The 25,252-nt window shown below is 37.2% G+C and overlaps 1 protein-coding gene across 1 annotated transcript in view; it reads left to right on the top strand.

The window, feature by feature from the left end:
• The first annotated feature begins 4,966 nt into the window (after positions 1 to 4,966).
• Positions 4,967 to 25,252, top strand: part of NGR-A20 (neuropeptide receptor A20) — a 35,566-nt gene continuing 15,280 nt past the window's right edge. Inside the window, exon 1 of the mRNA XM_028187514.2 lies at positions 4,967 to 5,179. The gene's annotated coding sequence lies outside the window, so the exon portion shown is untranslated. The remainder of the gene's footprint in view (positions 5,180 to 25,252) is intronic.

The following is a 25,252-nucleotide window of genomic DNA, read 5'->3' as shown; positions in this document are numbered from 1 at the left end:
TCTAACGAGATATAATATTTTCCTCTGATTATATACTTAAATGAGTGATTGAAGACTAGCGAGTGAGCGCTGCTTGCATATATATGAGTCGACTATTATCAAAGCCGGCAATGTGACTTTTGGACAATTATTGGTAAATCAGAAAAACGAATTATTGACTTTGTATTCCATTGGCAGTCACAAAACTCTTCTGAACGACATCTTAGATAAATAACAGGTTAAGTATTAACCTTTATTTAATGCAGGTTTTGAACCGTATTCTTTGAAGGAGACGATTATATTCAAATCAATCTGTATAACAATAACATATATCAATAACATTTTTTTGTCCAAATACACAGATTGCCACCTTTGATAATAGACGACTCATATAGTGTCTGCAAATTTTGACTGATTATATAAATGTATACTTTAATGTTAGAACAAAGTTCACAGCTTAAATGACACAACAAAAGGCGGACCTCATTCTGACACGAGTCTTCTTCCAACAACAGAGGAACACCGTGTCAAATTGAAGATTTAAAGATAATCTTGATTATATTTAAGTTCTTTAATGTTTCCACCTTATTACACTAGGTGGGGTCGGCACAGTGAATTTTTCTATTCCATTCTCTTCTATCAGCCGCCATCTCATCACTCACTCCTCTCTCTCTCTGTCATATCGTCATTCACACACTCCATCCATGTCTTCTTCGGTCGACCTCTTCCCCCTCTACCTTGCACTACCATTTCCATACATTTCCTAGTCACATGAATTTCCTTATCGGAACATTTTGTAGCTGACCACTCTAGTCATTCTCTTTATTCATCAACCTTTCAAAATACTTCTTCCATTTATATCTTATTTCCTCATTATTTCTTAACACTCTTTCACGCACTTAATGTGGTTAACATCTCTTTCATCCTTCTCTCTTGCTTTGGCTATCCTACAGAAGTGTTTTGTCCTTCAGGTTGTTCTAGTGATTCATATAATGCATCTTTGCCTTGGCTCTGGCAATAGGTGCAGCCTATTAGCTACCTTCTTGCTTTCTTTATATGCCGTCTTCAACTTCTCTTTCGTGACCAAATCTAGGGAATCTGTGCATGATAATATTTCAGTTCTAGTACAAAAAAAATTTGGCCGTCGCGGTATGCCTGCTACAAAGTATATAGAATTAAGACGTAGGCAGCCGCTTGGCGGCACCACTGGCACTCTTAAAGTCCATTAGTAATGGTGACTACCCACCTTCAAGTGGGCTGTATGCTCGGCTGCCTATAAAGGCACTAAAAAGTATACAAGCGGTGAACGCGTTAAGTAAATTAATACAAACAAAAATACGCATACACAGCTCATTCAGAGAAACAACAAGAGCGTTGGGAAGGCATAATATGTTTTCATGGCATGACTTTTTACCAAGGCCCGCCAATGGATGTTTAAAATTAAAAAAAAAGCGATCCGCAATAAAAATAAGTAGAAATAGAATTCGAAAACACAATGTCACTCTTAGAGAAAAGCAGAAGATATCTGTAATTCGATTGAAACAAAGTGGTTGTCATCTAATGCAGTAAATTCATTTGCTTAATGTAGGTTAAAAGCAAGCCTAGTACATTCGTCATGCGCTAAGAGCTGTGCTATTAATAAACCGGCTACCACATTACCTCTTATTCAGTTGAGGTTTCTGGATTACTTCAAGAAACTTAATGTATCGGGAATGTCCCACATTCGTCTGCATACAATAAGAACATACAGCACTGTTAAAATAACGAATGGGAAGATTCTGATAGTGTTTTTTTTTTGTTTTTGACGATATGAGCTCAGCCGGTATCAAATGGCCATCGGAGCACTTAAGCTAACTAGATCATTACCGTGAGATTGAAGTCGAAGAGTCAATCATCTCGAAATACGCAATTACTTTGCAGGTTCCGTAGTGATATTGTTCACGATTAACTCGTAGGCTTAAAGAACATACATTTTATATCAAAATCTTGATGATGATGCTGATGCTGATTGCTGATGATGATTTGTATAGTCACGTTGGAAAACTAATTTCGGTCCATCTGGATAGAAGTGGTAGCCAAAGACCAGCCTACTGTCTCCGCCTCTTGCTACTGTGGACTTCGTATCTCGTTTGAAAAAAATATTTTTATCATAACGATATATGTAAATATCATGATGACTATATTACAACAAAGCAAATTCGTAAGTTTACGATTTTTAAGTAGGTGTAAACATAGTTTTTATTATGGAAATGTTGCGTGTCTATTTGAATTGACTACGTCTGTTTGTTTACGCTGTTCGTCTGAATACGCGCTCTCATAAATTATGTGCTGAAATTTCAGAGAGATATTTTATCGTTGCGTACGATCACCATGGTTCCAGCTGTAACCGTTTTAATTGTTTATTAATAAAATTTTTATATATAATATTAAACATAAGCCAAAGTTTGTTTACAAAGGTTAGTTTTGCATATTTTTGAATGTAAGCTTTACGTAATTCTTTTTGAATTTTGTATTTTGATATAGCTGATGAAAGTCTGTTGTTTATTTGTAACAATCGTAACAAACGTTTTAGGTAAGTACTTACATTTTATTGTGGAATTATTTTGCTCTGTCTGGGACGTGGAAGCCTGTGAAGCTTCAAGGTTATCAATTTACGCCGTCAAATCAATTTCAATATAAATCAGACCTTTCTTCTGACTAAAAGTCTTTTCACGTTGATGTATTTTCCCGATTTTTTTTTTTACCGAAAACTGCCACCTCCAATTCATGTTAAAACCTCATTGTCGGATGTAATTAATTAACTACTTCACGTCCGTAATGTGCCAACAATGAAAAGTCCCTGCCGAAGAATGAAAATGAATCGAACGTTTCCTTTTATTGTTAATTAATTATGAACAAGGCTTTGAGAAATTTATAGCTCTGTGGAATTCATTAATCTAACGACCAAGGTAAGCTGAACTGATTTCGGGGACGAGTACTTATTCTGACAAATTCAAAGCCTGTCTTGGTTATCGGAGCCCATTAAAATAAAAACGTGTATACCATCTACATTCATCCATGAAGTTAAAGTCTTTACTGTTATGTATAGCGGCTATCCCACCTTTTAAATATGAACACATGGCCGGTACATGGCAGAAATAGATAGGGCGGCGATACCTACTCGAGCGGACTTGCAGTACACGCTGCTACCGTACACGTGTTTCTTTTCTTCCCATTTTTCCTTTTCAAATTGTTTTTTTTACCTTACGTATTTAGTTTTGTTCTTTAATTGTTTTTATGAAAGCGACACCAAACCGGAAAAATTACGAAGAAAACAGGTCGTACATAATGCACTCCCGTTAGTATCGTAAGATTAAATTTTTTTGTCATGATTTCTCCGCCATTAGAATGCATATTATGTCATTCGTATAACCCTAATCTAATACCATAATCTTTTTTGCTCCGTTGTTATATTATATTATTACTAGCGACCCGCCCTCTCTTCGCTTAGGGAACTGTAATTTATTATTGACTAGCTGACCCGGCAGACTTCGTAGTGCCTCAATCGATAAATAAAAGACCTAAATTTAAAACAAACAAAAGGAATCCGTCCGACGGGGGACACACCAAAGGAAAAACAAAATTGTTATTTTTATTTAATTCCGAGCATTTTCAAATTGATTTACCTTTTAAACCTTCTCTGGACTTCCGCAAATAATTCAAGACCAAAATTACCCAAATCGGTCCAGCCGCTCTCGAGTTTTAACGAGACTAACGAACAGCAATTCATTTTTATATATATAGATAACAGTATTTCTCCACTATTTAATGGATGTTATTATACATATAAACCTTCCTCTTTAATCACTATCTATTAAAAAAACACCGCATCAAAATCCGTTGCGTAGTTTTAGAGATTTAAGCATACATAGATAGGGATATAGGGACAGAGAAAGTGACTTTGTTTTATACTATGTAGTGATGCGAGTATATAATGTTTCGTATATTTTAATCGGATTAACAGAATAATTTAACATAGGCATGTGAACAAGCGGACAATCGTGTAAGCTTCTGGATGAAATTGTTCTGTTCTAAAGGTATTGTTCCAGATGATCCTTCCATATCCTTTATACTCTCTCATCATATGCTAACGAAGTCCGCTCCGATCTATATAAATATTTTTCGCACAAGCCATTTCGCTCTGGATTCAGTAGGAATCCGTCTATTCTATGCAGTTGACGTTAATTGAATCCAGACGAAATTTCGACTTAGCGGCTCAGCGTTCCTGTTTGTTATGGCTATGAACCCCAGTAAGCACCGATGGCCCGCGAAATCCCGTGTACCGTAATAAAAGAAAAAGGATTTTTGGATGTTCATTGCTCTTGTAATCTCTTGGTTTTGGTAATATTTTTTTTATTTTTATTTAATTCATTTACTTCAGATTGTGCATCCATTTTACATTCATTAGCATTAAATATAGTATACCAAAATTAAATAAAACCAATAACAACATTTTCGGAATAAAACAAAATGATTTGTGTATGATGTTATATGATTAGTGATGGTTTGAAAGTCTATGTTCAAGTTAGCGGTGGTTAAAGTTAAAAGAAACTCATTTATGAAGAGTACAATATTAAGAGAGAGTCGTTCTTACAACAGTTAACAGCACAACATCCATAACTAGCCAAACTTTGGGTCGAATCAACACGTGTCTACGAGTGACTTCTATCATGAAAGAATGACATCGTCTAATGAAAGGTGAGCAACAGCACTGACATTATGATTCGTCCATACAGGCACCGGTTACTTAACATCAAAAGGGCTATGAACTTGGTGGTTTTTATACGGCAGTAACAAAGCGAAGTCTGCGAAGCCTACTACTATATTTCTCGGACCTCGAAACAAATCAAATGCTCGACAATCATATTACTGGAGGATCGCTTGAGATTGTTTCCCGTTGAGATATTTTCTTGAAACAATTAATTTTTACATTTATATTAAACAGTTTTGATTAATAAATAGAAAATCGTCTGTAATGATAACAAGACAGGTTTCAAGAGTGAAAATAGCGCCTAGTTCTGTCAGTACAGTGTTGATCGTCGTCAGCGACGAACGAATACGGCGCAACACACGATATTCAGAAAACATAATAATATCCATTCGCTTTTCTATACGATCGACCATATTTTTCTAACTAGTGCTATGCCAGTGGATTACAATAGTAAGTATTGAACAAACATTTGTCTTTATTTAGTTTTCAACTATTATCGGTTTCTGTAAACATTGAAATTTTGGCGGTTTCAATTTGGTTTGTTCTGTGTTATCGAAATTTTTGTGAGAGGAAAGCGTTCGAGATAAACCTTGAGCTGTTTGTGAGACGGTTAAATTGGGCGCTACGGCCGATACTTTTTCAAGTGTTTTGTGCAAAATGCAATTAAAGTAGCCAAAAAAAAATGAGGCAATCTTCATTTAAAAATCATATTACGAATGTTGTTTTAATTTTCTAACGTCGTACTGATTTAAGGAATCCGAATATTTTAAAAATTAATGTTATGTAATTTTATGGATCTGAAAGAAAAGTCTTAAAGTTGATTAACACTTACACTGCTCGTAAAACTATCAAAAAATCCGTTTGGTTAAATTCTTTTAATTTTCTTTTTCGTATTTTATTTTTCATTATCAATTAATTAGTCTTCTATTTACATATACATATTAAATAATGACGTAAAATGTTCACAAACATAATGAAACACGTTTAAGCAATAATAACGCGGTCTAGAAAACGAATCTTTTGAAGTCGATAATGTTTTATTTAAATACTAGCGACCCGCCCTAGCTTCGCTTCGGAAACTGTAATTTATTATTGATTTCTCCACTATTTAATAGATGTTATTATACATATATACCTTCCTCTTCAATCACTTTATCTATTAAAAAACCGCATCAAAATCCGTTGCGTAGTTTTAATGATTTAAGCATACATAGGGACAGACAGATATAGGGACAGAGAAAGCGACTTTGTTTTATATTATGTAGTGAAATGAAAATTTTATAAAAACTTGTGATTTTTCTGCTGGTGGATGCGCTAATAATCTTTCTGTTGTTAATATGTTACTGAAGCCTATAAATAACACAATGTGGATCCCACTATTCACCTTGAGATACTAATATGAACTCTAAAATGAAATCTCAATGGAATAACGCTTATATTTGAAATAGGAACTGCGGCTTCGCGATAGAAATAGGCAGGATCGTGGTCCCTACACGCAAAAATTCTTAACACCTCTAGTAGATTTTTGTTCTTAATTATTTAATGTTTTTGTTTTTTTAGTCCCAATTCTCTAATACTGCGTTATTAATATTATCACTATTTTTTTTTTATTGCTTAGATGGGTGGGCTAGCTCACAGCCCACCTGGTGTTAAGTGGTTACTGGAGCCCATAGACATCTAGAACGTAAATGCGCCACCCACCTTGAGATATAAGTTCTAAGGTCTCAAGTATAGTTACAACGGCTGCCCCACCCTTCAAACGGAAACGCATTACTGCTTCACGGCAGAAATAGGCAGGGTGGTGGTACCTACCCGTGCGGACTCACAAGAGGTCCTACTACTAGTAAAAAGGTAGTGTAAATAGCTTTGAATATCAGTTTAAAATTTTTAGACAACTTACAGACAAAACGCGTAAAGATACAGATACAAAACAAAAAATACACGTTATTTTCATTAAATGAGAATTTTGAAATCTCTAAAGAAAATTAGAGACATTAAAGAACTTAGAAAAATACCGTTAGATAGTATTTTCTTCTTTTTTCACGAGTCATGGACATAATGAAAACTAATTTCACTTTTAGAAATAAAATTATTTGCAACGTTCCGAATAAATTAACTCTCGTGTTCACGAACTGCGCAGTCATTTCAAACCGTAAAAGTCGTTTAAATAAACATTCTGTTCAACATTCAAACAGACGTATATCTATACTAATATTATAAAGAGGAAAGATTTGTTTGTTTGTTTGTTTCGAATAGGCTCCGAAACTACAGGACCGATTTGAAAAATTCTTTTTCCATTAGAAGCCGACATTGTCCCTGATGAACATAGGCTACTTTTTTTTTATTTTTTTTTTATTTTTTGGTTTTATGTGTGTTTTAATGTTTCCGAAGCGAAGCGAGGGCGGGTCGCTAGTCCTTTATAAAGTATATCTTTTACGGAACAAGTTCATAAAAATAATGACAGTAATTTTTAAATCTTCGTATAGTGGTAGAACTATTATTAATTTGCATTCTGTGATAAACTTAGTGAAATATGTTATAAAGATGTCAGGTACTGTCGAATAATTCGTCCTTCATATCAAACGTATGGGTTTCAGAATTATTAACATATATTAGTAACATTTACATGCTAATATCAAAAAAGAGATTAATTCACAGATATTTCTCACAGCTAAGCACTAACTTATTATAGAAAAAAAAATACAACAAAAGACGAACTTGCAAAACTTAACAAAACGTAGTTACAGATGCACCTACATAAATATTATTGTAATTACACTAAACGAACACTCCTTAGAAAATATATCAAATTTTATTTGAATGTCACAAATTTCGTTTATAACTAACTGTATTTTCCAGTCAATACAACATTGATTTGTAAAAAAGTCATTTAACTTCTTAAATTGGTTTGACTTGTTGAAAGGGAATATTAATTTCCTGTAACAAAATACTGTGACGACAAGAGTTGCGGCATCTTAATTTAAAATATTGAAAATTTCTCGGGGTGAGCTTATTATGTATATGTGACTAGCTTTTGCCCGCGACTTCGTCCGCGCGGAATAGTTAGTTTGGCATAACGCCGAATTTTACCCGCCTATTCATGTACGTAGAAATCAATGTATGTTCCACCGGATCGGAAACGCGACTCACTGAGAAGATCCGGCGAGAAACTCAGTGGGCTATGTCTATGGGTTAGTTCGCTCGTCGAGCCCTTCGTCGCAAGCGACGGGTTCGACGGGGACGATGACCGGTGCTTGAGGTACCTAAAAGCACCGTTAATGGATCGAGAGGATCCATAATGAATGAGCTGTCAAAGTTCGAGTGACCCTATTGAAAAACCCTATGTTATGTATGTACTTAGTATCGTGTGGAATGAAGAAAATGAAAAAGAACGCGTGGCTAGTACTAGAATCTCGTTATTTCTGTCACGAACTAATCATTAAGCCTAATTTATTGTGCCGAAAGGTTTTTCGCTAAACAAACAGGTGAACCTTGAGCTCGATTATAAAGTCTTCTTGAACATTAGAAAACGTCTCATTGTTTGATGAAACATTATTCTAATATAAAATAAAATGATTTCAAAATGTAAATTTGTTCAATATAGTAATAAAGCGTGCGGGCTTAGAAACTAGCGACGACTTTACCGACAATGTTATCTATGAAAATATTAGTCAAGCAAATAAATGAACTCCAATATTTTTAAAGGATTTTTGATAACAGAATATGTTATAAAAATATTTTCATTATGAGCCAGAGGTTACATTCAGTGGCGCCCAGAGACAACCCACTGAATCTCTTGCCGGATCCTCACAGTGGATCACGATTTGTTGGTAGATTCAGCGACACACTGTTCTTGCTAGGGCGGATTTTAGCAAATTCTTTCAGGCTGAGCTTCGTGAGCTCACCCCGAAAGGTAAGGCCTGAATAGCTTTCGACCAGTATTTTGTAGTAGTAAGTGAAAAAGGCTATACACAACAACAGCGTAGATACTGCGCCCACCTCGTGACATACGTAAGGTTCTAGAAATTCCTATAATATTGTGTAGCAGCTGTCCAACTCTTCTTTGAACCATAACATATGACTGCTTTATAGTAGAAACAAAAATATCCTATCCTAATTCTGTGGTTATGGATCCACAAAAAATCCTACAATAAACGGACGAAAAAATGAATATACGTTGAGCTCCTGTTTAAAGTAACTGATAGTAAGTAAGTTAGCATTGTAAGTTACCACGGGTGGAACCATAGGATAGCTTAATCGTATTAATTTTGATTTAAAACAAATAAGTATAGCAGAATACGAAGTCTTTGAATTATGAATACACACATACACACATGGCTCGTCTGGAAGATCTGCAGAATGGTGGAATAAGATATTAGTATTCAATTCATGAATATTTCATATTATGTTCGATGCAAATAGGAATGTTGGATTAACTGTATTAATACTGAATATGAAATCATAAATATTATATATTTTTGTAATATGTAAGTGTTATTACCAACAAGGCTTTTATGAGTTATCGAGGTCTTTATAGTGTGTTAGGCGTAGTTCTAATGACGATCAAATGTAAGAAAAAGCAAATTTAAACGCTAACCATAACTACTAACCTATATTTTACTTTAGACGCTTACTTGCAGATCGTCAGGTTTATTCTAGGCTCGGCTGAATGAGGCGGCTGTCGTCCAGGCCTGGCGCCTCGATTCCCTCGGTGAGCCGATGAATGTAAGCGTGGGGGCGGAGCGTATGCGCGAGGCAATGTCGCGGGTATGCGATGCCGCAATGCCTCGCGTCAGAACTCTTGCTCCTAAGCGCCGCGTATACTGGTGGACTGATGAGATCGCCAGCCTGCGCCAGTCCTGCAACGTCAGTCGACGTGCGTACCAACGAAGCCGACGTCGAGGGACGCATCGTGACCCTGAGGAGGAGGACCGCCTTTATGAGGTGTACAGGACGGAGGTGAGGGCCCTTTGCACAGCCATCAGAGAGGCGAAGGAAACCGCTTGGAATGATCTGCTCGCCTCGCTTGATCGTGATCCGTGGGGGCGGCCCTACAGGCTAGCGCGCAATGCGCTTCGCCCATGGGCTCCCCCTACGACCAGCACACTGCCGCCCGAGACATTGCACCGGGTGGTCGGGGGTCTATTTCCGGACTCATCCCGAACGGCCTTCATCCCCCCTGTAATGGCAACGGCGCAGGTCGCTGACGGCGGAGAGCTGGAAGGTGTGTCCCAGGCGGAATTTGAGGCGGCAGTGGCGAGGATGCGCGTGAAGCGTACAGCACCAGGCCCCGACGGCCTGTCGAGTCGAGCATGGGCTCTCGCTTTAACTGAGGATGGTTTGGGACCTGCACTTCGAAGGCTGTTTAGCAGGTGCCTCCGCGAGGGCAGGTTCCCGGAGCCGTGGCGCACGGGCCGGCTGGTGCTTATCCCGAAGGACGGTCGCCCTAGAGACGAGCCCTCCGGGTATCGCCCGATAGTAGTGTTGGACGAGGCCGGTAAGCTCCTTGAGCGTGTGGTTGCCGGGCGTCTTGTTCAGCACCTGGAGAACATTGGGCCGGATCTCGCGTCCAACCAATATGGCTTCCGGAGAGGTCGGTCGACCGTGGACGCGGTCTTACGGGTCCGCGATCTTTCCGACCAGGCGTGCTCTGGGGGAGGTGTACTGTTGGCTGTATCGATTGATATTGCCAACGCTTTCAACACGATCCCCTGGAGCACGATCGTGGAGTCATTACGGTTTCACCGCGTCCCCACCGGTCTCCGTAATTTGATTGAGGATTATCTCTCAGGGCGGGCGGTGATCTTCCCCGAGCGGAGTGGGTGGGGACGAAAAACAGTGTCGCGTGGGGTTCCACAAGGGTCGGTACTGGGTCCACTCCTTTGGAATATAGGCTTTGACTGGGTCCTCCGCGGGGCTAACCTGCCTGGCGTCGAAGTGGTTTGCTACGCTGACGACACGCTGGTGACGGCTCGCGGAGACGACTACCGGTCAGCAGCCGTCCTGGTTGTGGCTGCAGTGGCAACTGTGGTAAGTCGAATAAAGAGACTCGGCCTCGAGGTGGCCCTCCAAAAATCCGAAGCAGTGTGCTTCCACTCAGCTCGGAAAGGGCCACCTCAAGGCGCGAATCTCGTAGTCGGGGGTGTCACCATTGCTGTCCAACCGAAGCTCAAGTATTTGGGCCTCGTGCTGGACGGCAAATGGAGATTCGACCACCATTTTAAGGCGCTGGTTCCGAGGCTCATGGGGGCGGCAGGTGCGCTGACCCGTCTTCTTCCCAACGTCGGAGGATGCAGCGCCGGTACTCGGCGACTGTACCTTGGGGTGGTGCGCAGTATGGCCCTGTACGGTGCTCCCGTGTGGTCGCCCGCACTCTCCGCGAGAAACGCGGCTCTGCTGCATAGAGCTCAGCGGGCGCTTGCGGTGAGGGTCATCAGGGGGTACCGCACCATCTCTCAAGATGTGGCCTGCGCTCTCGCCGGATCCCTACCCTGGGACCTCGAGGCCGAAATCTTGGCTGCGGTATATCGGCGTAAGGCGCAGGCCTTGAGTCGGGGGCGGTCGCCCGGCCCGTCGGCTGTCGGTCGGTGGAAGCGTGCTGCGCGTCATGTAGCATACGCTAAGTGGAGAGAGCGATTGCTGAAAGAACTTGGCCAAACTTCGGCCACCCGCCGGCGCACCCTCGGGGCCCTGGTGCCCGTGCTGGAGGCATGGTCGGATCGGCGTCACGGCGTACTCTCCTTTCACCTTGCGCAGGTCCTCTCGGGACATGGCTGTTTTGGGAGGTACCTGTGGAAGGTCTGCAGGAGAGAGCCACACCCGGGCTGCCACCAGTGCGGGCACCCGGACGATGACGCGCAGCACGCGCTCGAAACGTGCCCGCGTTGGGAGCACTCGCGGCGAGATCTCATCGCGGTGCTGGGGAGAAACCTCTCCCTGCGGGCTGTCGTCGCCCGCATGTTAGAGGATCAGGGCTCGTGGGAGGCCATGGCCAGGTTTTGTGACCTGGTAATGGCGTCCCGTGAGGCTGAGGAGCGTGAAAGGGAGTGGGATCCCTCTTCAGCACCTCAGCGCAGAAGGCGGGATGGCCGGCGCGGGCGTGAAGCTCCCGCTCAGCCCCCGTAGGGACTATCAGGTGGCGGGTGCGGGGGCGCCCGGTACTCGACTGTCGGTCCAGTGGTGGGGCGGTGCAAGGTGGCTCCTGTGCGCCGCCCACGGTGTATCTCCCGAAATGACGTCCTTCGGGATTTTCCCGGAGATGAAATCCCGTCTTATCATCAGGACGGGTACCGGCGAAGGCAGACTTACGGCGCGCACTGCGGTACCGTATGTCTGGTGTAGCCGGTGTGGTGGAGCTCGATGGGGTTTAGTCGGTAGTCGTTCTGCGGGGCAAGTGCTTCGCGCGCCTTTTTCAAGGCGTAGTCTCTTGCGAGGAATTCGGGGAGGTGGAGGACCTTCTCGTCCCCCTCTTCCTCTCAGGAGGCGCCGGAGTCCGACATAACCCGGTTCGTTATTCTAGGCTTTTCCACTGTGGTAATCAACAAAAGTGCGGTATTTAACACAAAGCACTCTCTGAAGTTCCGAAACCTAGACGTTTGTCTGGCTTTCCGCGTCCTGAAACTTTGAATTACGAAGTGTAGATTATATAATACAATAAACGCATACAAATATTGAAAATTTTCTCGTGTTGTTTTTCTTTTTGTATATTTTATGTTTGGGCAGATTAGTTGACCATATGGTTGTGGAGTCTCCGGAAGCCGAGTTTATATATAGCAATGTTAATTTTGTCACCCACGAGATCGAGTTGCAACTTTTATTTTATTTTATTAAAAATATATATATGCACAAATTGTAGATTTTGAAAGTTTCATTACACTATGCTGTTCCTTTATTGTGAATCAGTTCGTGAACACGTTTTAGGTACATATGTATGTACGTGTATCATCAGATACGTTGGTACTTGCCTGGTTTTGAAATCCGGCATACTCTTACCCGGCTTACCATGTGTGGCCAAAGTACTGTATGAAGTACATAGCGCTTGTGTTTAAAAAAGACCGGACTATGCGAATGGATACGGCTTATTGGCAATATTGCTTACGAATTATCTCGCTGCTCCTTCTTGTAACAGTGTGAATTAGGTTATGCTCTTTGATTCCGCAAGCAATTTTAAAACAATAATAAAACAAGACCACTCTATATTAAACATTAATAAAAGCAAAGCCTTAACTGTCCCCTTCACACTCATAAGCTAGACCGCGCGAGAGAGAGATGGGCAGCCTTTTCATGATGCGCATGCAGTGTGACGTCACACCACGCGCTTATTCACAAACACTACACAAGCGCAACGTGTGAATGTGTTGAACGCGAGCTACATGGTAGGCGGAGTGAGGGGTGTAAGGTTTTTTTCGTTACGGAATTTCATGATTCGGTCGCTGCGCTCAAGGCCCGCGATAAAAGCTATGCAATAGATTAAAAAAAACAACGCGGTCTCGAATTCGTTTCGAAAGATAAATTATTTCTTAAATGTTATTGTAAATTTTACTGAGGATTCTCTAGTTTAAAAAATACTCAGGACTATTTCGTTCTACGTGTCATAATAGATTCCCATTAAATAAAACCCTTTATCACAGTATGACAGTCAGCCTGTTATAAATATTATCCTATTTTGTACCATATTAATTTGCGGGCAACCTTGTTTACCTTTGCCTAATACCGGTATGATGAAGTGACTCAATAAATCAGCGCTAAACGCTAAAATTTACCTGACAAACTACGAATGATTGTAGTAACTCATTCCCGAGTATAAATATTTGGATATTTTGACCACAGAGCAGAAGCATCGTAGCCGCAGGCAAAGCAATTTCCGCCCCTTTATTGCGGATGGGTGCAAACCTCTTCAATGAAGTGGTGAGATTTATTTACATCTCTTTACTGGTTACATTGGTTACCGAGCTAAAGTTTTTACCCAATAACTTTGAAATACACTTTCAGAATTTTATATTTAATTTCAAAGAATATTTAATTTTAATAAGATATGACTTTGTACAATACAAATGGTCTATAAATAAAGAGAAATTGGAATCTTCGTGCACTTTCGAAGTGCAGTGTACCAAGTTTTAATTCAATAATTTCTTCATGAGTCGAAATTAAAAGACGAAGCGTGCTTAGGATATTTTATTTGGATGCAAAGTACCCTTAACACACTGTCGTTTATCACTATTGTTGAGTACATATGATGTAAGATACAAATAGGTATATAGTAGTAGGCAGGTAGGTAAGTAGGTAGGTAGTATATAAGCATAAGTATGATGTATGATAATATACATGAACAATTAAATAGTGGTTGACATTCAAATAATTTTAATAGTTCTAAACAGAGTGACTTCAATTTTCTTTTTAGTTTTGTCATTTAAATGTTGTGAGTAATCATAAACTTTCACATTTATATATTAAAAAATAACCCTGGGGATTACTGTGCCCTGGTTTAGTGATGTTAATTATTTATCAAGTCCAAGTTTGAGTACAAACATAGACAAAATTTAGGGTAATGAACTTTTGTAGACAAGTGAATTAAAATGTTCTGGTAAGGTAATAAATTTGTAAAAAGAAAACCGTTGAAATATGTAATGGTTAATGTTGTCAATAATAAAAGAATGTGTCCATTTTCTAGCCGTAGTGAATTAATACTTAAAAATCGATTTAATTTTAAAGCCCTGTTAAAAAAATAGCTTGGAAAACCGAGCGATAACAAAATTGCATCGTTTCTCATTGAAATAAATCAATATACTTTATCACATAGCACACAAAGTGTATTATATTCATTTGTTACTCAATTTTTCTAATGAAATATGTACTCAACAAATGTTCACGATTGACTTCCACGGTGAAGGAATAACATCGTGTAATAAAAATCAAACCCGCAAAAATTATAATTTGCGTAATTACTGGTGGTAGGACCTCTTGTGAGTCCGCGCGGATAGGTACCACCGCCCTGCTTATTTTCTGCCGTGAAGCAGTAATGCGTTTCGGTTTGAAGGGTGGGGCAGCCGTTGTAACTATACTGAGACTTTAGAACTTGTATCTCACAAGGTGGGTGGCGCGTCTACGTTGTAGATGTCTATGGGCTCCAGTAACCACTTAACATCAGGTGGGCTGTGAGCTCGTCCACCCATCTAAGCAATAAAAAAAAAAAAAAAAAAAAAAACATCTAGGGTCAATTTGGTGAAATCTTTACTTGAAAAATTTCAGACATCTGTTTTGATACATTTAATAAAATATTAAATTGGCATATTAGGAGTATAAAAAAAATTATACTACGAATAATTTTTTAAATTTCAATCAGTATAAATAAAGATATTTATGCTCTGTCACATAAGAGATGCGTTTATTTATGTTCCTTTGTCTATACTATACGAGTATGTCAGGGGTCGCCAAATGGCGGACCGCCGACCCATTTTGTGCGTCCCGCGAAAACACAACAACTTGCACTACAGAGTACGGAAGTTTCTGGATAAAATTTGTGTGTGGTAATAAATATCCAGAACTGCAAAAAAATTCATTTTGGAAGATCTTTAAGAATAAATTTCGATCTCGACTTACTGATGAAACAACTCTAGGATTTAATGTCTCGCTGAAACAATTTTACTTCAAACTTCATACAGACAGCAACAAAAAATGTCATTTTTTTTCATTAATGTTTAAAAAAAATACTTTTGCTATATCCGTAATTATATTTGTTTATTGGAACGAAGTTCCTTATGGGACGATGCCGAGGGGTACCTTAACCGGGAAAAAACGTCCGGAACGTAAGATTTTTATTAGTAATGCACACAGTGTACGGCTTACTTTGTAATAACGTACAAATAAGTAACGCACACAGTTTACGACTTAACTTTGTAATAACGTACAAAAAATAACATTTTTCTTTTAACTTTTATCAATAAAAAAATCTTAATAAAAAATGTATACCCGAATAATTATTTTCTTTATACCTCGAATAGAACTTAAAATTAATATTTTTATAATAAGGAACTTCGTTCCTATCCGGTGTCCCACGACACCACACATCTTTTTTTTCTATAAAATGTTAATCGGACCGCAATGTTCATTTTATTTCTTAAATCGGACCCCGAGCGAAATGAATTAGTGACCCCAGCTATATATAATGATAATCGTAATTAAAAAATTCGAATCGCAAGTCGAAGTTAACACGCAGTGCTTTTATGTAATCTACGTACATTATGCAGTTGATAATAATGAGTGCTTGAATGAAATATCTATAATATCAAAGCCATCTCAATTCATCACCGAAAAACAACTCCAAGAAACTGGATCATTTCTAATTATCTTGTTTTATAATTAGCAAGAAATACCAATACTTGATGATGACAAAAGTCAGTCGACAAGAAATAGATAAATAAGAACAGATAGAATCAGCTTTTTGACGAGTTTTAAGAAAAGTAAGCTATGCACTTCTTCGTCTTCTTAGTCGCATACTTCATTGCTGAAGGTCGTGTCCCTGAAAGCCCTTCGTGGTTCTTTGTACCATCAGCTTCCATTTCCTTCAGTTTTCGGCTTCTCTCAGGGTGGTCGCAACAGAGAGTCCAGTGAGCGCAGTTATCTGATCTGACCAACGGCTTGGTGACCGGTCGGCGGGTCTTTTCTCTTCTACCTTACCCACCACAGTCAATTTTTCAAGGTTGTCTGGCGGTCGCCGAGCAATGTGACCAAAGTAACCAAGAACCTTCTGGTAGCAAATCATCGACAGTGTCGTTTCTATGCCAAGTTGCTTGTTTGGTCTCTTGTCACATCCACGGTATGCGGAGCATTCTTCGCCAACACCACATCTCGAACGCTTCTATTTTTTTCCGTTCTGTTGTTCGAATCGTCCACGACTCTGCACCATAGAGGAAAATCGAGAAAACCAACGAATGTCAGATATTTGAGACTATAATGAACAATCTAAATAACAACAATTATAATAGTAAAACTATAAATAAATAATCATCATATCTAATTATCTAATTGTTTTTTGTTTTTTTAAAATCACGCCACGTTAACTGGTCCCTTGCTAAGTTCGTAAAGAACTTGTGTTACCAGATAACGGAAATAAATGCAAGATTTATATTATACACATACATATATTTAAGAACCCTGGAAAATCCATTTTATATTTATCATACAAATATTTTCTCTTGGCGGGACTCGAACCCGCAACCCCTTTAGTGACCATGTCACTTACCATTACACCAGACGGCCGTTAATTACTCGTTAATCTAATTAATTCTAATTGTTGCAATATTAAAAACGTTAGCTTGCACAAATGCTTAAACTAAATTTAGTTAATACCATTTGATTGTATCCATAATACGAGAGATATAGAACATAAAAGTTTCCGTGGAAATCACGAACTTTCAATACATTTTACAAAATTTGCTAGCACTTACATTTTCCCTAACACATTTCTCACTTTGCTCCATTTCGAGGATCGTTTTCACTGATATGATTACTACTCATATCCGCATTCCCTACGACGTACGGTGCTTTATTGAGTTCGCGTGAGGTTTGACTTCTGATTTCATATTTATGAAATGACATTTCTGATAACACTCATAAGAATATTCTGTGTATGTAATACGTAACTATTACCGGCGCTATTATGGCCGTGAACGTTCTTTATACATGTATTCAAACAATTATTACATGTTTTATTTTTATTATAATCAATAACAGAAAATGTTAGAGGTAGAGGGGGAAGAGGTCGACCGAAGAAGACATGGATGGAGTGTGTGAATGACGATATGAGAGAGAGAGGAGTGACTGTTGAGATGACGGCTGATAGAAGAGAATGGAAGAGAAAAATTTGCTGTGCCGACCCCACCTAGTGGGATAAGGTGGATAAAAAGAAGAAGAAGAACAGAAAATGTTAATGTCCGCTTATAATTTTATTATTTAATTAACATAAATTTATATCTTACGTTTGTTATTCAACACCTTCTAATTCCTTATGCAGAAATAATAAAAAAAAACTATAATACAACAATATTTTGTATTATAATGAATAATAAAAAAATACACGTTTGAATAAAAAAACATAAGCAGTATATGTTTTAAATCATATCGATCGAAATATAAACTAAAACGTTTGGTTTAGAATAAAAACTTATTCAACAGGTGCGGTGTTTGTTATGTTAATAATACGATCTATTAAAAAAATTGTGTATATTATGTTTAAAATACGATCTACTAAAAAAAAAAGAAGTAAATGGACTCATATGACTTGTATAAGAAAATAAAACCATAATTTTTGTTTCGTACAGACAAGATTGATATAATGAATACAAATACTAGATGTGACCACTCGGTTTCACCTGCATTAAAAGTGAAATAACGTATTTTGGAGTTTATTAAATACATTAATTATTTTATAAGCACGATATTTTGTATTTAATTATAAACGATATTGTAGTGAGTGACATAAAAGGTAACAACAGTATTAAAGTTATCTGACAGTTTAAAATAATATGCGATGTAGATAGAGGGATTAAAATAAAATAAAAAAAACGTGTGGCACTCGGGAACTGATGCGGTAAAGCTATTGCATAGCATTTTTTATCAACTTATGCAATTATAATTAGACAATGATAATTTAATATTAAAACAATAATAAAACAAGACCACGCTATATTAAACATTAATAAAAGCAAGACCTTAACTGTCCCCTTCACACTCATAAGCTAGACCGCGCGAGAGAGAGATGGGCAGACTTTTCATGATGCGCATGTAGTGTGACGTCACGCCACGCGCTTATTCACAAACACTGCACAAGCGCAACGTGTGAATGTGTTGAACGCGAGCTACATGGTAGGCGGAGTGAGGGGTGCTAGGTTTTTTTCGTTACGGAATTTAATGATTCGGTCGCGCTCAAGGCCCGCGATAAAAGCTATGCAATAGCTTAAAAATATTGTGATTTAAGATCATGTTCATATAAATTTGTATTTTTTTAATGAAAATTCTTAATGTAAGAGACGATATTATTAATTGTATTAAACGCGGCAATTATCTTGACAAATATACAAGTAAGTATTCAAACATACATTTTTGTAACATATTTTATATACATATGTGCTAATATTAATTGTATTAACGTTTTTTGTCACAAATTATGTCTTAATATGGAAAATTCTTTATTTTGTTATATTTTATGTTGATATTAAATGAGCACGTGTGTCCAAACGTCGCATATTTAACTACATAATGTTTTATTTTTATAGCAATCCAATTATCGTAATTATTAAAAATTTGCATTTTGGGCGCCGTCTGCCTCCGATAATTTAATAGTTTGATTAGGACATTGTTCAAAAAATTGAGGTAATATTTTTTTTTAAATGCTTTGTTGCCACGTCCATATATAACGACTATATGGCCATGCAAAGAAGTAGAAGGCACAAAGCCGGTTTTTTTTTGAATCAGAGAGGTATCGATAACAATATTGTAACAAACTTTTCGATACTAGAATTTATTTCCAATCTTTTATCAGAGGATTTCTGTTGTTTACAGCTTTCTTAAGAGTTCAAAAAGTTATTTCGTAACGAATTATTTTAAACTAAATTGCTAAAAGTACTAATTGTTGTTTAAACGGTTAGAATACTAACGTTCATCCGAGATAAATGCATGAAACTGCACATTAATTGAGGTTGGATTTCCGCAATCCACATTTTCATTCCAGTATTTATTCCGTCGTATCTTGTGTACTCCCCGGGGAGATAATTACGGCTCCTTGATTACGTGAATTTGTCCAGGTACAAATAAGTGGCTTCCACAATTATGTTCGTCCTACAAATTCCGTAGCGCCTCATTCCGCATTAAGGTTTCCCTTTGTCAATCGCGGTTTTATTAAGTTTCGCCTTTGAATTTCCGTCTCTCTGTTTTGCCACGGTTTTATTTTGGTTGGACATAAAATTAATCTTGGCGTTATAAATTACTTAAGGCAACGTAAGAAAATACAATTCAAGCTAATAACTACAATAATTTATCATTAAGGAAAAACGTAATAGTTAATAACGCAGAATTATTAAAATCTGCCATTATATTGGTGTTTATAGCTTACGAAGTTCATGACCTAGCCAATGACGCCACTCAACTTGCAAAATGTGGTGTTCAATTCCTAACTGCTTGCTGAAGAATTTGGCAATATGGCGGTATTCACCCGTGCGGGCTGGCAGTATAAATATGGCCAGTAGAACATGTACAAACGGTGTCTGACACTCCATTCAAACGATTTAAAAAAATGCTTCGTGTCTCTAACATATTATGTAACGATATTATAGTGTAATTGGAAGCAAAGAGGTACGACATAATCGATGCTCTCATGATTTTGTTTCTGTCAAATTCAAATTCAAAATCATTTATTTCAACTTAGATGTCAGTACTTGTTGAATGTCAAAATACATGTGTTTGTTGAACTGTACTTTTCGTCTTCTTGGCGCACAATAGAAATACGATTTTGTTTTTAACTTCAAAGACGTTGTTTGAAGTGAACTAAAGTGGCATAAGTTCAGCAAATATAACGAACTCACCGAAAATATGAAAGGTTCGGACCTGAAGATGTTTTCACTTTTTGCGATACTCAAATATTTGTAGGATACATCAGCCCTGGGAAAGGGTTATCGTTTTCCGGAACATCAAAAAAGGAAATGTAGTATTCAGAAGATTAGCTTTTGGTGATAGATATAGAGATGTTACGTTTCTGCTTTTGAAATAGAAAATTCTTAAGAATCCCTTACTTACCCTTACCCCGTAAAATTTTCGTTTTAATTAGTGAAGGTTTTCTTCAGTTTTCGTAATTTTAAAACTGATCGTCTATATTCCTCTATGACCAACAAATTCTTAAAATGACGTAAGAAATAATAAAAGTGAAATAATTAATCAGTTTAAATTTTTAAAACACTAAACATCCATTAATATAACCTTTGTGAGATATTAGAAATTCTTAATATAGTATATTTTATATTTATTCTGTAACAGATTATTTAATAGTACTAAGACGTTTTTGAATATCCGTTCTTTTCTTGGTATTAAAACAGCTGGCATAAATAACTACAGTCGTTGTTTCAATTAAAAAATGAAAAATTGTTCATAATTTGTTAAACGGCAAGCTGCCTCAGTTAATTATAGGCTTGGAACTTTGTAGGAATTCTTATTAAAAAAAAATAGTAGCACGTTCTGGAAGCGTTGAAAATGTTTTAGCCATAAATTATTATGTAAACAATTAATATCAAGATTAAAAAGCAACGCTGTCATAAAACCGAATGTGAACTATATACAGAAGTTGCTTTGTTTGTGAGTGTTTCAAATCCATCATAATTGAAAAGTCCTGTATGATATGATTATCCTTCAAATTTTAGTATTGTAGTATTATAATTACCTACTTGAAATTTCACAAAAATAGTTTCATGAAAATATAATATTCTTCGTGTACTATTAATGACTTGTCCGCTGTACCAGAGTTTGAAATCTTTCAACATCAAATAAAAATTATCAAAACTGATTTAATAATAATTATTAATAATTTTTCATCATACATTGTGAATTTGTCAAAATTGATTATTACGATATTTTTCTATTTATCGGGTTTTCATCTATGCATGATTAAATTGACAACATTTGAATCAAGCTTACATACTTCGGATTATTTCATTTATTCTTCAATAGTTTTACAAAAAGTTTTGTACTCTACGGGTTTAGTATTCATTAAAGACTGAACATGAAATGACTGCACTATCTCTTTATTAAATTTTAAATAACTCCATCCGCACCCGTAGCGAGGTTTATTCAGACTATGTGGAAACTCCACGCTAATCTTCAGTTCATTTTCAGAGATCTTTTTGCCAAGTACCATTCTGCTCTGGAATGAAATCCCTTTGCTAGAGCTATGATAGGTCCTTCTTCAAAAGATATTTGAAAAGTATCTTAAGCAGTAGACAACGGTTCTGCTGTGTTATTATCTAAAATAATAAAATATGCATTGCGTTTGTCGCCAGTAAAATAATTGTCATTCGAAAACAACATCGTATGATGTTTAGTAATTATTTTTGTATTTATTTTGGGATGCTAAGCTATTTTTTCTGCTAGCTACTTAGTTGATATGGTGTCTATGTACCCCCGTAATCATAACACTCGATGGATGTCAGCTGAGTTGATCATCTATGGATTCTATGGTAACTATTTAACATGGAAAAAAATATATTACTTTCTGGAAGTTTGTGGAAGAACTTAATGCATAGTTCATTGTTTAAAATGATTAATGAGCGAAATTTGAAATAAATCCCATTATTATCATTACACAGGCTGCTAAGTGAACGTCAGATATAGTTTATTGGTGGTAGGACCTTTTATAGTATAGAAGCAGTAATGTGTTCCGGTTTGAAGGATGGGGCAGCCCCTACTGTTAAAAGTGAGACCTTAGAACTCGCGTCTCAAGGTGGGTGGCAGCATTTACGTTGAAGATGTCTATGGGCTCCGATAATCACTTAACACTAGGTGTACTGTAGGCTCGTCCACACAAAAAACAAATAGTAATAACACCAAACACCAGACAACGAATATGGAACCAAAAATTTGAATTGCTATTTTAATGCGACTGTAGTATTTATGTAAGTAATAGAGCACAAGGAATATTTGCGGAAAACCACTGTTCCGAGGAAATTTTCTCTTTGTAGTAGTTCCGTATCCAATATCCATGGACAGTATAAGATATCTTGGAATCTTATTTTATTATCTATACTTATAATTAAGTGTAAATCAAAATAAAACATTTTATAGGTTTCACAAATCACAAATCACTATTGATAAAAATTACACATATTAAAAGATTATTTAGTCTTGTATGCTAACATTATGCCAGTTACTACTGCTTGAAAGTATAATTACCGTATCTTTCAGCGGTGAAAATTACGATTTTTGTTTTTACAGATATATGCCACATAAATACTTTGATTAAGTTATTTTGATATATATAACCCCTTAATCCAATGTAGGCAAAAGGAAAATAAACTTTAACCTTCCTTTTCTTTACTAGAAAATAATAATATATCGATGCTTGAAAGGCAAACATGACTAAGCGACAATGCGTGAACTTTACAGTAGACTAATTTAAAGTTGAAATTAATTTAAAATATAACTGAGAAATACCTGAAAAAAATTGTAACGAATCTAGCTGTAGGGTTGAAATGATTTTAATAGACCTAGAAATATATATTTTTTTCGCATCGAATGTAGTTATTGCCTATCATTTATGTACAAAGCAGTTATTGTCGCTTAGTCACGTTTGCCTTTCAAGCGTCGATATGAAAATAAATAAACATATCTTGATAGATCAAGTTTTCGAACAAAAGGAAATCATGTTTTCATATTATTAATGTGAGTTAATTGCTTAATTATGAACTCGAACCGGAGCCGTAGTATTGTTTTCAATCTATTTGTATCAAATGATTTGTCTCGATGATTGATTTAGCATTATCAAGGTTAATGATGCTATAAATTATACTATTATATTGCGCAGTATTATTTAAGTATTCTTTAGATCGTAGTATAGTCCAAGATATAGTTTTTTTTTTTTTTTTTTGCTTAGATTGGTGGCCGAGCTCACAGCCCACTTGGTGTTAAGTGGTTACTGGAGCCCATAGACATCTATAACGTAAGTGCGCCACCCACCTTGAGATATAAGTTCTAAGGTCTCAGTATAGTTACAACGGCTGCCCCACCCTTAAAACCGAAACGCATTACTGCTTCACGGCAGAAATAGGCAGGGCAGTGGTATATAAAAGTTGTTTGACAAAAACCTGAAACATCATTAACATCATCATCAGTCCACAGTTTTCCACATCTGGACTTAAGTTTCTCCCAACCCACACCATTGGGCCCAATCTTCGGCTTTCCATATTCACTCCTTGCCGGCCACCATTCGAAGATTATCTCACCTGAATCGTGCTAACGAAATACACAAGAAATCAATAATAAGTGGAAGTTGGAGTCACAACATTAGGACTGACGGCATCGATCGAAGTTGGTCTGGTGTTAGTTGACCGATCTCTACCACGAATGAGTTTTGATTTCCGTTCGCAGTCAATATTTTCTTAAAGATATTTTATATTCGGAGTCAATATGTACTCTTTCTTGCTTCGTATATGTGTGGAACAATTGTGACCGCACCTAGGGGGCAAGTAAAGGATGTGGGACTTAATGATCTGCACGTGTTGGGATCAGACTGCGGTCTTGAGGATGTTTTAAGGCCCTACGGTAATAGTTACTAAAAACGCAATCGAATTCTATGAATTTTGTTATCTTCGCGTTAAAATAAAACCTTAGATCTACCTATCGAGAAGAAAGTGGTTACGATTTCTCAGGTTGTAGATAAAGTAATGCCAGTGGTATAATAAATAAGTAATCACTTGAGCAGTATTTAAATTAATTGATGCGCCACGGAAAAAGCCGTTTAAAACATCCTATTGCATCGCTACAGGGAATAGAGACAACTTACTTATCGAGCAAAATATAAGGCTCCTCGATTTTATATTCATCAGCATTATATGTCAGTATAACAGCTTGCTTCCTTATGATCCCGTGATATAACGAGTATCCCACGTCAAGTTGAACCGACCCAATGTATTGCAGAATTGATTGATCGCACTGAGGAAGCTTAACATTTCAGAAGTATTCTGACTTTAACTTCGAAATTTCTCGGAAGTTTTCGACCGGTTTATTATAGGTAGTTATTATCGCTAGGGACATTAGCGCTGGCAGGGATGCTACCAAAGTCTTGCTTGTCTCAAAACTTTTGAAATTTTGTTTCAAGAAGCATGTTGTATAGTATTAAGGTGACACCGAGGCTGTGAGTTAATTACAAAGGCTGATTCGACTTTGTCAAACAAACGACTCTCGCATGTTGTCTATTTATTACTACTAGAGGTCCCGCAGTAGTCGAAATTCGACTATAATTAATTGGAATTGTAAGTTTGTACACTATTATGATTGTATTTTATACTTCTATATTCACGAATTTCGCCAAGACTACACTATAAGAAATATTAACAAAGACAAACAACATTTAATCTATTCTCAATTTTATAACAGACGTCAAGAACAAAAGTTTGACAATAAATAGTATGCATGCGTGTGTGCGTCAAATACATGGTATGTAGTGTGTGTAATGTTTTCTTTATTGATTTAATGTATCTTTTATGCATTATTTTGAAAAAATATTAGCATTGTGCACTTCTTCTGTATATTCTCTATAAGTGTGAAAAATCTCATACTCCTCCGTTCGCGCAATTTTCTTAAAAAGGGATACAAAGTTTTTGCTTCAGTAATAATATATAGATTACACATAAAATACTTAATAGTTTACGTGTATCAAATTTAAACATAGTATCGATGTATATAGCTTTGCTTTTTTCACACGGATATGAACTATGCATTTTCAGGAAACATTATTATTGATCTACGATCAAAGTGAGTAAAATG

Source organism: Bombyx mandarina, chromosome 19, assembly GCF_030267445.1.
Source record: "Bombyx mandarina strain Sakado chromosome 19, ASM3026744v2".
NCBI lineage: Eukaryota > Metazoa > Arthropoda > Insecta > Lepidoptera > Bombycidae > Bombyx > Bombyx mandarina.
The sequence above is the reverse complement of the archived record's forward strand: the minus strand, read 5'-3'. Positions and strand labels throughout refer to the sequence as shown.